This window comes from Pavona decussata, unplaced genomic scaffold, assembly GCF_977016875.1.
Source record: "Pavona decussata unplaced genomic scaffold, jaPavDecu1.1 SCAFFOLD_261, whole genome shotgun sequence".
Classification (NCBI taxonomy): Eukaryota; Metazoa; Cnidaria; class Anthozoa; order Scleractinia; family Agariciidae; genus Pavona; species Pavona decussata.
In genome coordinates, this window is record NW_028145664.1 from 155,945 (window position 1) to 169,106 (window position 13,162).

The 13,162-nt window shown below is 36.4% G+C and overlaps 1 long non-coding RNA gene across 2 annotated transcripts in view; it reads left to right on the forward strand.

The window, feature by feature from the left end:
- The window catches only part of LOC146456067 (uncharacterized), a 113,680-nt gene extending 100,980 nt beyond the window's left edge, over window positions 1-12,700 (forward strand). The window contains exons 2-6 of one of the 2 annotated variants that reach the window (XR_014858875.1): window positions 6,910-7,015; window positions 7,521-7,707; window positions 8,155-8,434; window positions 8,946-10,645; window positions 10,842-12,700. This is a non-coding gene — a long non-coding RNA (uncharacterized LOC146456067). Of the gene's footprint in view, window positions 1-6,909; window positions 7,016-7,520; window positions 8,435-8,945; window positions 10,646-10,841 lie in introns of both variants that reach the window. The other variant, XR_014858874.1, reaches the window with a different exon arrangement.
- Window positions 12,701-13,162: the final 462 nt, after the last annotated feature.

Consider the following 13,162-nt stretch of genomic DNA (forward strand, 5'->3'; position numbering starts at 1 on the left):
CCAACCCTGGGTTAATCATTTTCCATGAATGGAGATTTTACTTATCCAACCCTGGGTTAATCATTTTCCATGAAAGGAGATTTTACTTATCCAACCCTGGGTTAATCATTTTCCATGAATGGAGATTTTACTTATCCACCCCTGGGTTAATCATTTTCCATGCATGGAGATTTTACTTATCCAATCCTGGGTTAATCATTTTCCATGAAACGAGATTTTACTTATCCAACCCTGGGTTAATCATTTTCCATGAATGGAGATTTTACGTATCCAACCCTGGGTTAATCATTTTCCATGAATGGAGATTTTATTAATCCAACCCTGGGTTGATCATTTTCCATGAAAGGAGACTTTACTTATCCAATCCTGGGTTAATCATTTTCCATGAATGGGGATTTTACTTATCCAACCCTGGGTTAATCATTTTCCATGAAAGGAGATTTTACTTATCCAACCCTGGGTTAGTCATTTTCCATGAATGGAGATTTTACTTATCCAACCCTGGGTTAATCATTTTCCATGAATGGAGATTTTACATATCCAACCCTGGGTTAATCATTTTCTATGGATGGAGATTTTACTTATCCAATCCTGGGTTAATCATTTTCCATGAATGGAGATTTTACTTATCCAACCCTGGGTTAATCATGTTCCATGAAAGGAGATTTTACTTATCCAACCCTGGGTTAATCATTTTCCATGAAAGGAGATTTTACTTATCGAACTCTGGGTTAATCATTTTCCATGAATGAAGATTTTTCTTATCCAACCCTGGGTTAATCATTTTCCATGAATGGAGATTTTACTTTTTCCAACCCTGGGTTAATCATTTTCTATGGATGGAGATTTTACTTATCCAACCCTGGGTTACTCATTTTCCATGAAAGGAGATTTTACTTATCCAACCCTGGGTTAATTATTTTCCATGAAAGGAGATTTTACTTATCCAACCCTGGGTTAATCATTTTTCAAGAATCGAGATTTTACTTATCCAAGCCTGGGTTAATCATTTTCCATGAATGGAGATTTTACTTATCCAACCCTGGGTTAATCATTTTCTATGAAAGGAGATTTTACTTATCCAACCCTGGGTTAATCATTTTCCATGAATGGAGATTTTACTTATCCAACCCCGTGTTAATCATTTTCCATGAAAGAAGATTTTACTTATCCAACCCTGGGTTAATCATTTTCCATGGATGGAGATTTTTCTTATCCAACCCTGGGTTAATCATTTTCCATGAATTGAGATTTTACTTATCCAACCCTGGGTTAATCATTTTCCATGAAAGGAGATTTTACTTATCCAACCCTGGGTTAATCATTTTCCATGAAAGGAGATTTTACTTATCCAACCCTGGGTTAATCATTTTTCATGAATGGAGATTTTACTTATCCAACCCTGGGTTAATCATTTTCCATGAAAGGAGATTTTACTTATCCAACCCTGGGTTAATCATTTTCCATGAATGGAGATTTTACTTATCCAACCCTGGGTTAATCATTTTCCATGAATGGAGATTTTACTTATCCAACCCTGGGTTAATCATTTTCCATGAAAGGAGATTTTACTTATCCAACCCTGGGTTAATCATTTTCCATGAATGGAGATTTTACTTAACCAACCCTGGGTTAATCATTTTCCATGAATGGAGATTTTACTTATCCAACCCTAGGTTAATCATTTTCCATGGATGGAGATTTTACTTATCCACCCCTGGGTTAATCATTTTCCATGAATGGAGATTTTACTTATCCAACCCTGGGTTAATCATTTTCGATGAATTGAGATTTTACTTATCCAACCCTGGGTTAATCATTTTCCATGAATGGAGATTTTACTTATCCAACCCTAGGTTAATCATTTTCCATGGATGGAGATTTTACTTATCCACCCCTGGGTTAATCATTTTCCATGAATGGAGATTTTACTTATCCAACCCTGGGTTAATCATTTTCGATGAATTGAGATTTTACTTATCCAACCCTGGGTTAATCATTTTCCATGAAAGGAGATTTTACTTATCCAACCCTGGGTTAATCATTTTTCATGAATGGAGATTTTACTTATCCAACCCTGGGTTAATCATTTTCCATGAATGGAGATTTTACTTATCCAACCCTGGGTTAATCATTTTCCATGGATGGAGATTTTACTTATCCAATCCTGGGTTAATCATTTTCCATGAATAGAGATTTTAGTTATCCAACCCTAGGTTAATCATTTTCCATGAAAGGAGATTTCACTTATCCAACCCTGGGTTAATCATTTTCCATGAAAGGAGATTTTACTTATCCAACCCTGGGTTAATCATTTTCCATGAATGGAGATTTTACTTATCCAACCCTGGGTTAATTTTTTTTTATGAATGGAGATTTTACTTATCCAACCCTGGGTTAATCATTTTCCATGGATGGAGATTTTACTTATCCAACCCTGGGTTAATCATTTTCCATGAATGGAGATTTTACTTATCCTGCAACCCTGGGTTAATCATTTTTCATGAAAAGAGATTTTACTTATCCAACCCTGGGTTAATCATTTTCCATGAATGGAGATTTCACTTATCCAACCCTGGGTTAATCATTTTCCATGAATGGAGATGTTACTTATCCAACCCTAGGTTAATCATTTTCTATGGATGGAGATTTTACTTATCCAATCCTGGGTTAATCATTTTCCATGAAAGGAGATTTTACTTATCCAACCCTGGGTTAATCATTTTCCATGAAAGGAGATTTTACTTATCCAACCCTGGGTTAATCATTTTCCATGAATGGAGATGTTACTTATCCAACCCTAGGTTAATCATTTTCTATGGATGGAGATTTTACTTATCCAATCCTGGGTTAATCATTTTCCATGAATGGAGATTTTACTTATCCAACCCTGGGTTAATTATTTTCCATGAAAGGAGATTTTACTTATCCAACCCTGGGTTAATCATTTTCCATGAATGGAGATTTTACTTATCCAACTCTGAGTTAATCATTTTCCATGCATGGAGATTTTACTTATCCAACCCTGGGTTAATCGTTTTCCATGAATGGAGATTTTACTTATCCAACCCTGGGTTAATCATTTTCTATGGATGGAGATTTTACTTATCCAATCCTGGGTTAATCATTTTCCATGAATGGAGATTTTACTTATCCAACCCTGGGTTAATCATTTTCCATGAAAGGAGATTTTACTTATCCAACCCTGGGTTAATCATTTTCCATGAATGGAGATTTTACTTATCCAACCCTGGGTTAATCATTTTCCATGAATGGAGATTTTACTTATCCAACCCTGGGTTAATCATTTTCCATGAATGGAGATTTTACTTATCCAACCCTGGGTTAATCATATTCCATGGATGGAGATTTTACTTATCCAACCCTGGGTTAATCATTTTCCATGAATTGAGATTTTACTTATCCAATTCTGGGTTAATCATTTTTCATGAATGGAGATTTTGCTAATCCAACCCTGGGTTAATCATTTTCCATGAATGGAGATTTTACTTATCCAACCCTGGGTTAATCATTTTCCATGAATGGAGATTTTACTGATCCAACCCTGGGTTAATCATTTTCCATGGGTGGAGATTTTACTTATCCAATCCTGGGTTAATCATTTTCCATGAATGGAGATTTTACTTATCCAACCCTGGGTTAATCATTTTCCATGAAAGGAGATTTTACTTATCCAACCCTGGGTTAATCATTTTCCATGAATGGAGATTTTACTTATCCAACTCTGGGTTAATCATTTTCCATGAATGGAGATTTTATTAATCCAACCCTGGGTTAATCATTTTCCATGAAAGGAGAGTTTACTTATCCAACCCTGGGTTAATCATTTTCCATGAATGGAGATTTTACTTATCTAACCCTGGGTTAATCATTTTCCATGAAAGGAGATTTTACTTATCCAACCCTGGGTTAATCATTTTCCATGAATGGAGATTTTACTTATCCAACCCTGGGTTAATCATTTTCTATGAATGGAGATTTTACTTATCCAACCCTGGGTTAATCATTTTCCATGGATGGAGATTTTACTTATCCAACCCTGGGTTAATCATTTTCCATTAATGGAGATTTTACTTATCCAACCCTGGGTTAATCATTTTCCATGAAAGGAGATTTTACTTATCCAACCCTGGGTTAATCATTTTCCACAAACTGTATTTCAGAAATACAGGACTGGATAGTTAATATTTCCTGACTTGGATTTCACGTTATCCTGACTGTTTTCTTTGGAATCACACTCTGGTTTTTGCTGTTACCAAATCCACATTTTGCTGAACCCAAAGATGGTTAACTCCTGGTTAACTTGAAAACCATTGCTGGAATTATCGTATTCCAACACTGGTAAAACTAAATTTCCAGATTAGGTAATTGCAAGAACCAACCTGGGTTTTTCTCCATAACCAACCCTGGAAAAATTGCAATTTAACCAATCCTGGATTTTAGGTGAAATCCAGGAAAAAACCAAGTAAAATCACCATTGGATTTTTTTTTCCAGTGAATAGCATTATTGCAAATGACATTATTTCTCAAGTATTGAAAGAAACAACCCGTTCACCCTTTTATACCTCATCTGCACTCTCACCACTTGGGTGCTCATGGGTTAAGGCTTTTTTATACATTGACATCAAATTGAGGTAAGAACAAACAGTATTCCACGAGCCACAGACAAGTGGCATGACTGATGTTCTTACCTGGTTTCGATCTCCCTTTTGGGTTATCAAAGGACACATGGAAGGCCAAATGGACTTTGAAAACTCTTTATGGCTGACAATGTCATTTGTACATCATATAATTATTTACCAGTTATTTCAGTTATGTTAGTCTGTGCCAAATATTTAAGGGTGGGGAATTGCCTTTTTTTCTGTGTCCAAGGTTGGGGAAGAGAACATAAAGCAAAAAAATATTGCGAACTCCTGGAGGTTAAATTGACCCATACATTAAGTTCTAATAACATTGTCTCCTTTGAACCAATGAAATTTAAATTTCATTTTGACAAGGAATATTGAGTTCTGTTCAATTCAATGAAAAATCAAAAGTTCAATAACCACACAATCAGTTCAAAAACCACACATCATTTCAGTGACAGTAGACCTCAGTTGTAAGAATAACTATAGGTGAAAGGTTTTTTATTCCAATGGGACAGATAAGAGGAGAGGGGAGGGGAGAGGGTTTTACGGGAGCGTGGTCCATACAATTCAATGAAAAAACAAAAATTCAATAACCACGCAATCAATTCAAAAACCCACATCAGTGCAGTGACAGTAGACAATTGCAAGAATAACTATATAGGTGAAATGTTTTTTATTTCAATGGGACAGGTAGGAGGAGAGGGGAGGGGAGAGGGTTTTACGGGAGCTTGGTCCATATTTAGAGTAGGCAGAAAGTACAAGTGAAACTAACAAGTATCTATGTATTATAAATAATGGTAACAGGCTTACATGCATTTAAAAATCTATTGCCCACTTATCCATTGTTTGTCTTTGTAATCATATTTGGCAACAGCTGCCCAATAATGTAGCTTTTTCTTGTACATAGTTCCACTTCCTTCTTGTCAATGATGCAGATTAGTGGCCCGTTGGTAAATTTGTAAAAATCTAGAAGTCCTATGGTTCATTGAAAATCAAAAAGTCAAATAACCATAGCAACAGCTCAAAAAACACACATCAGTTCTGTGACAGTAGACCTTAAATGTAAGAAAAACTATAGGTGATGTGTCTTCAACTTTCTCTCCTTCATGCTTGTCAAGGATGCAAATGAGAGGCCTGCTTGTAAATTTCATATTAGTTCAATTCAAAGAAGGCTTAAAAATTCAATCACCACACCAAAACAACAAACCTCCCACCCCCCTCCCCACCCCCTAAAAAAGGGGGATTATATAAATGTATATAAACAATAGCCTCCATTTGGCGTGAAAATATGCTCAGATATTTGTCCGCGGACATTATCTGTTCCGAGAAGCGAACAGTTTCTGGCGGAACTTCTTGTGTTTGACAAGGTAAGCTGTCCTCACGAGGTACTCAATCATAAAATGCATAAATGTGGGTCAAGTTTTGTGACTGTATGTGTATTTTATGGGTAAAGATTGTCACCAAATGCCATGTCTGTTTGCAAATATCTGTTGTAGTAAATGTTAAGTGTGAATTTCCAGAATTTCCGTGCCTTTTCACATACCATGTACATGCAGCTGTAGGCTGAATAAAACTAATGATACTGTAAAATAATAACCTAATCTGGAAATCAATTAAGCCATCTAAAATAATAATATCCTCTTTCTTGAAAAGATGAAATCATGCCAGTTTAAAACAACTTGTACTGGATAAATAATTTTGTTAGTACTAGTGTTACAACTTACAAACAAGACAAATTGTACCATCAGCAAAATGTAATCTACAACACGGACACCATTGTGGATTTGTTATTGTGTTGCCTACTAAATGCAGGGATATTTTTGAGCGATTTAAAACTACACGGAGAAAGCAGAACTTAGCAAGTGCTCTTGGTTTCCAAAGAGAACATTACGGCTACCGTAACCCAATTATCTTTTTGGATTTCAAAAGCCCTTGCTAAGATCTGCTTCCCCTGCATAGCCATAAACTGCACAAAAATACTTAGTTATTTGTAGGCACCGTTCTTAACACAGGTTTTTAACAATACAAATGACCAATTTTAAGGTGTCAGCATTCGCTTATATATTAAAGGTGTCCATTCAAACAGGTATTTTTTACAATAAATGCATGTGGGGAAAAAATGGGACTTGTGTTGCTGTCCACTTAACAGGGGGTGTCTGCTTAAAACAGGTGTATACCTGGTTGTCCTATGGGTTTAGTTTTAACTTTAGTTTAGTTTGTTCGGTTTTTGTAACTTGTGTGGGTTTTTTCAATCCCTTAGATCAAATTAAACTTCCTTCCTGTGGGACACACCCATGAAGAAATTGATGCCTCTTTGGGGGTTTATTCAAAGCACCTGGATGTAAATGATGTTTACACTATGGATGGTAGGTGGACAGATCTGTTTTAATATAATGGATAGCTTATATAGCTGTGAACCAAACAAATGGGTGCCTGAATGAAAGCAGCATGTAGACTGACTTCAAGTGACTTACATGTATGGTTGCACAGGAAATCAAAGGAAGAAATTCACAATAGATCAGGAATCAATTTGGACCTTAAGTAGTACATGCTCTTACTTAATATGAAATGGATACAATTGCTACAATCATCATCATCATCATCATTATTATTATTGTTATGACAGTTGTAAAAACTTATGTATGCCATAAGAATGATTATACATAGACTGGGGCGTTAAACGTGGCCCAAACTATGTGTAGGAATAGTGAATCTCTCTAGACTTTTTATTATTATTATTATTATTATTATTATTATTATTATTATTATTATTATTATTATTATTATTATTATTATTATCATTATTATTAACCCAACTTGTAATATTTATTGTTGATGGCATTTGTAATTTTATTTTCTTCTCTGCCATAGAAATGCAAGAGGCAATGCAAAATTGCATATAAAATTTCCATTTCCTGTTGGATGCTGTGTACAACATCAAAGAATGGCTGGCACCTCATGCACAGCAGCTGCATGACCATACTCAGCCAAAGAGTTTTAAGTTTGTCAGAAATGCCTCTCTCACATGCAGTGGGAAGGCCCTGTGGTTATTTTGAAGGTGTAGCTAGAACCGTTTATTATTTCCTTTTCCTTTTTATATTATTTCCTAGCATGCGAACAGGCTTTGCGGGGGCACATGGGAAACCTCAGTTTTCAGGCTAGTTATTTTCTGAGATATTTTATTATACATTGCTTTGTATTTTGGCACATCTTAGAAATATTGCTGAAAAATACATGGTTACCAAGAGCACTTGGTAATTTTGGCTTTCTCTGCATAGTTTTAAACCGTGCAAAAATATCCCTGTATCAGTAGGCACCACCCATAGGAAATCCTAGTATCTCGAGAAGCGCAGAACGTATGCGCAGTAACAAAAGTAGGCACCGTCCTTTAAATCCTGAATAATGAAGATGTTATACATGTAACGTCTAAATATTAAACCCTTGCACTGTTTATTTATTTATTTATTAATCTTGAAAAATTGTTCTTACACCAAAATCAACCAAGTGGCACACCAAGTCTGGTTAAGCCTGTGCTAGACAAAATCGATGTTGAAGGTTTGAAGCGTGACCTGAGCAAGTTTCGAGAGCACTACCCTGAACAGGCATTCTCATTTTGGAGTGAGTGGGTGAACAACATTGATGATTTGGCTGCTGTGCCAGAGACTTGGGAATGGCCTTTAGATGCTTTACTGGCTGCTGAGAAAGTAAAGCCATATAATGCTGAATACTCTGTTCCTGAACACCTTCAAACACTACAGGACAAGGAATGCCAGCCAACAAAACAGGCAAGTTGGGATGGTCTGGATAAGTAAACGCTGTATGATATTTATTATAGACTGAGGAACTTGACTTGTATAGATACCTACCGATCTTCTTATTCTTATAATTATTATTTACATGTACCCACCTTCATACAGTTGAGAAACACATTCAGACGGCCATACATGCAAACACACACGTTTACAACATTAGCAAACACTGTTGGTATTGGCAACTTTTCAGAATTATAGCATTACTGCTAACTTCTTTTGGAAACATTAGCAAAACATTTTGTATAATGGGTAAAAACAGTAGCTTACATGTGTTGCAAAATCCTAAGCTGCAGTAATGTTAGTTACTTTTTGGACCAAACTTCAGCTTCAATGGCAGCGTCATGATGATTTTGGTAATTTCTTGAGTTGCCATCTTAATTCATACCTTTAGACTTGGCAGTTCTTTTAAGTTAAAAAATCACTCATATCTGCATTCTTCAGTATTTTCATTAACTTTTCTGATAACTGTATTCTTCTTTCACAGATTTACACTGGCAGGTATGTTGCCCCAAGCAATAGACAGAATCCTGTCCAACATGTTGACTCTTTTTTGGAAGGGCTGCAAATCGAGAGCCATGTGGCAGTGTTTTTGTCAAACTGTGAAGAGGAGCCAGTGATTGGTATTGTGAAAGAATTGACAGACGATCACTTCAAAATCCATTACTTGAAAGGGACCTACAGATGGAAGTCGTCTCCATGAAACCTTCCAAGGACAAGGGAACCTTGGACAGAAGTTCTTCCAAAGGAGTGCATTATTCTCCATTCCTTTGAACTTACCGAAGCAAACAAGTTACAGGTAACAACAAGGAGGCATTTGATGGAGAACTATACTTCCCTTAGGAATCCTTCTAATAATTCATAAACCTCAGTTACAATTAAATAGAGTCCTAAAGTGTGACATCACAAATATTTGAATTTTTGAAATTATGGGATTATTTTGTTAGTATAATCTGAAAGAACATGCTGAAAAATGCCTACTTGCCAAAAATCAGCATTGAGACAAAATAAGAAGGATTTGTACGGAGTAATTGGGGGCATAACACAGCTAATATATCACCCCCAAATGGCAACAAGATGCTGATATTTGGCAAGTAGGCATTTTTCATCATGTTCTTTCCCAATATACTAACAAATCCCATAATTTCATAAATTTAGTTTTTTATGACATCATCTCTTTGCATGTACATGCATGTAAGGATACAGTGTACTCTGCCATTGTTAAGGATCGTGCCTACTTTTGTTACTGCGCATACATTCTGCGCATCTCAGATACTCTGATTTCCTATGAGTTGTGCCTAGTAATAAAGGGATATTTTTGAGCAGTTTAAAACTATGCAAAGAAAGGATAACTTAACAAGTGCTCTTGGTTTCCAAAAAGAAAATTGGAGGTAACCATGCATTTTTCGGAGATAATAAAGCTTCAATTTGGAAAAAAATGCCATACATTCCTTTATATTTTACAGAATTATTGTTGCTTAATTATCTCTAAAAGATGCGTGGTTACCCCCAATTTTCTTTTTGGATTCACATAGCCCTTGCTATGATCTGCTTTCCCCGCATAGTCATAAACAGCGCAAAAATACTTCTGTGTTAGTAGGCACCGTCCTTAATGTTCATGTTAATAGTGCCCTTGACAAAAATTAGGAGAAAATGATGATAACCCTAACCCATTATTTTTTTGGGGGAAATAATGTAAACTAAGTACACCACGTGAAATTACTATACTGCCGAAAAGGTTTTTATGAATGTCTCAGGATTTTCATCCACAAACTCAAAATTTGAATAACATGGCTTTTCTACATAATTGACTTTGGGAGTGAAAGGGTTATTAATGTTTTACAGGGAGTATGTGCCTTTACCAAAAGGGTCAAATCTTTTGTAACTCCAAGTAAAGCAAGATTTTTAGGCACGTATCAATTCTGTGTTGGTGACACGAGGCTGTACTCAGAAAACAGCTTTAGGCTTTTATGAGACCAGAAACTAGTACCAGTATGTTTTTCAAACATTAATTAGTATTGTTAGTTTGAATTGCTGTCTGGGTGTTGGTATTGCATCATCTTTTCTACTCCAGCCATAGATAATTGAAGACTACTTGTATTAGTTTAATATCATTCAAGCTTGTTTTTGGTCATAGCTTATTCAATTTAGCCTGTTCCAGGCTCTTAGAGAGATGCGCGAAGGAGAGTGCGAGGGGACGAAAACGAGGGGGGGATGTATCACCGCTTTCTGTGGCGAGGGCTAGATCTCACCAGACCCCCTGATGTGTACGAAGCGATGAGACTGTTGTTTGGTGATTGAGCTTCACCATACCTGGCGCAATAAATTCATTCCCCCCTCGTTTTCGTCCCCTTGCACTCTCCTTCGCGCATCTCTCTAGGAGCCTGGAACAGGCTAATTCAATTTTACTATTAGACACCAGACACAGGTGTTCCTTTTTTTTTTTGGGGGGGGGGGGGGGGTTCAAACTGTCAAGCTCCTAGAGTTTCCAATATAATACATGGCATTTTATTTAATTTAGACCATTTGGGTAAACTGGAGTATTTTGAAATATTGAGCAATGTCCCTAGGTGGTCACTGATTATTAAGGAAATTATTGAATGCAGATGCTTTTAACACCTGCATCCTAGCTGAATTCAGTCAATTTTAGGCCTATTTTAACCATAAAACAGGATGCAGAATTTCTGCATCCAAATAAGATAGTCACTGCTTTTGTAATTATTAGCTTTTTGCAGATTTTCTCGGTTTTCACCGCGTGCAGAATTTCTGCATCTTAGCTGAATTCGGTCAATTTTAGGCCTATTGTAACCATTAAACAGGATGCAGAATTTCTGCATCCAAATAAGATAGTCACTGTTTTTGTAGTTAGCTTTTTGCAGATTTTCTCGGTTTTCACCTCGTGCAGAATTTTTGCATCTTAGCTGAATTCAGTCCATTTTAGGCCTATTGTAACCATTAAACAGGATGCAGATTTTCTCTGGTTTTCACCGCGTGCAGAATTTCTGCATCTTAGCTGAATTCGGTCCATTTTAGGCCTATTGTAACCATTAACCAGGATGCAGAATTTCTGCATCCAAATGAGATAGTCACTGTTTTTGTAGTTAGCTTTTTGCAGATTTTCTCGGTTTTCACCGCGTGCAGAATTTCTGCATTTTAGCTGAATTCGGTCAATTTTAGGCCTGTTTTAACTATTAAACAGGATGCAGAATTTCTGCATCCAAATAAGATAGTCACTGTTTTTGTAGTTAGCTTTTTGCAGATTTTCTCGGTCTTCACCGCGTGCAGAATTTCTGCATCTTATCTGAATTCGGTCAATTTTACGCCTATTGCAACCATTAAACAGGATGCAGAATTTCTGCATCCAAATAAGATAGTCACTGTTTTTGTAGTTAGCTTTTTGCAGATTTTCTCGGTTTTCACGGCGTGCAGAATTTCTGCATCTTAGCTGAATTCCGTCAATTTTAGGCCTGTTTTAGCCATAAAACAGGATGCAGAATTTCTGCATCCAAATAAGATAGTCACTGTTTTTGTAGTTAGCTTTTTGCAGATTTTCTCGGTTTTCACCGCGTGCAGGATTTCTGCATCTTAGCTGAATTCCGTCAATTTTAGGCCTGTTTTAGCCATAAAACAGGATGCAGAATTTCTGCATCCAAATAAGATAGTCACTGTTTTTGTAGTTAGCTTTTTGCAGATTTTCTCGGTTTTCACCGCGTGCAGGATTTCTGCATCTTAGCTGAATTCCGTCAATTTTAGGCCTGTTTTAGCCATAAAACAGGATGCAGAATTTCTGCATCCAAATAAGATAGTCACTGTTTTTGTAGTTAGCTTTTTGCAGATTTTCTCGGTTTTCACCGCGTGCAGGATTTCTGCATCTTAGCTGAATTCCGTCAATTTTAGGCCTGTTTTAGCCATAAAACAGGATGCAGAATTTCTGCATCCAAATAAGATAGTCACTGTTTTTGTAGTTAGCTTTTTGCAGATTTTCTCGGTTTTCACCGCGTGCAGGATTTCTGCATCTTAGCTGAATTCCGTCAATTTTAGGCCTGTTTTACCCATAAAACAGGATGCAGATTTTCTGCATCCAAATAAGATAGTCACTGTTTTTGTAGTTAGCTTTTTGCAGATTTTCTCGGTTTTCACCGCGCGCAGAATTTCTGCATATTACTTTCTTTCAGAACTGTTAATGGTATGTTAAACTGACTGTAAATTTGTTGCTGTCAAATAAAGGCTATCTTAACTGAACCAGTTTGGTTGTTGTTGGGAATAGAAGATTCTCAATGAGCACAGTATAGGCTTCGAGGAATATCCACTTTCTCAACGGTAAATTCTAATTTTGGAAAACCCATTTTAGTTTGGAACGCTGATTCCTTCTCTCCCGACACTAAAGAAACTGAAAAGGGCTCCCAGGTCGCGCTCGCTATTAAAAACTTACATGGCGGCAGTTTCGATCGAAATGTGCTATCTCAACAATCACGTAAGGAAAGAAAAAAAAGGCATTGCAAAAAGTCTAATTAATAAATGAGCATATGACGTGAATGAACGCAATATTTTTGCCATGTTCTCTAGAAAGCAGTCTTCTACAATCCGCAATCAATTGAATTTTAAGGATGTTTCAAAGACGTCGAAAAGCAGGAACTTTAATTGTGGTTTTAAATAACATCCACAATGAAATTTCTGAGATCTTAACCAGTCAAAATTAGATGG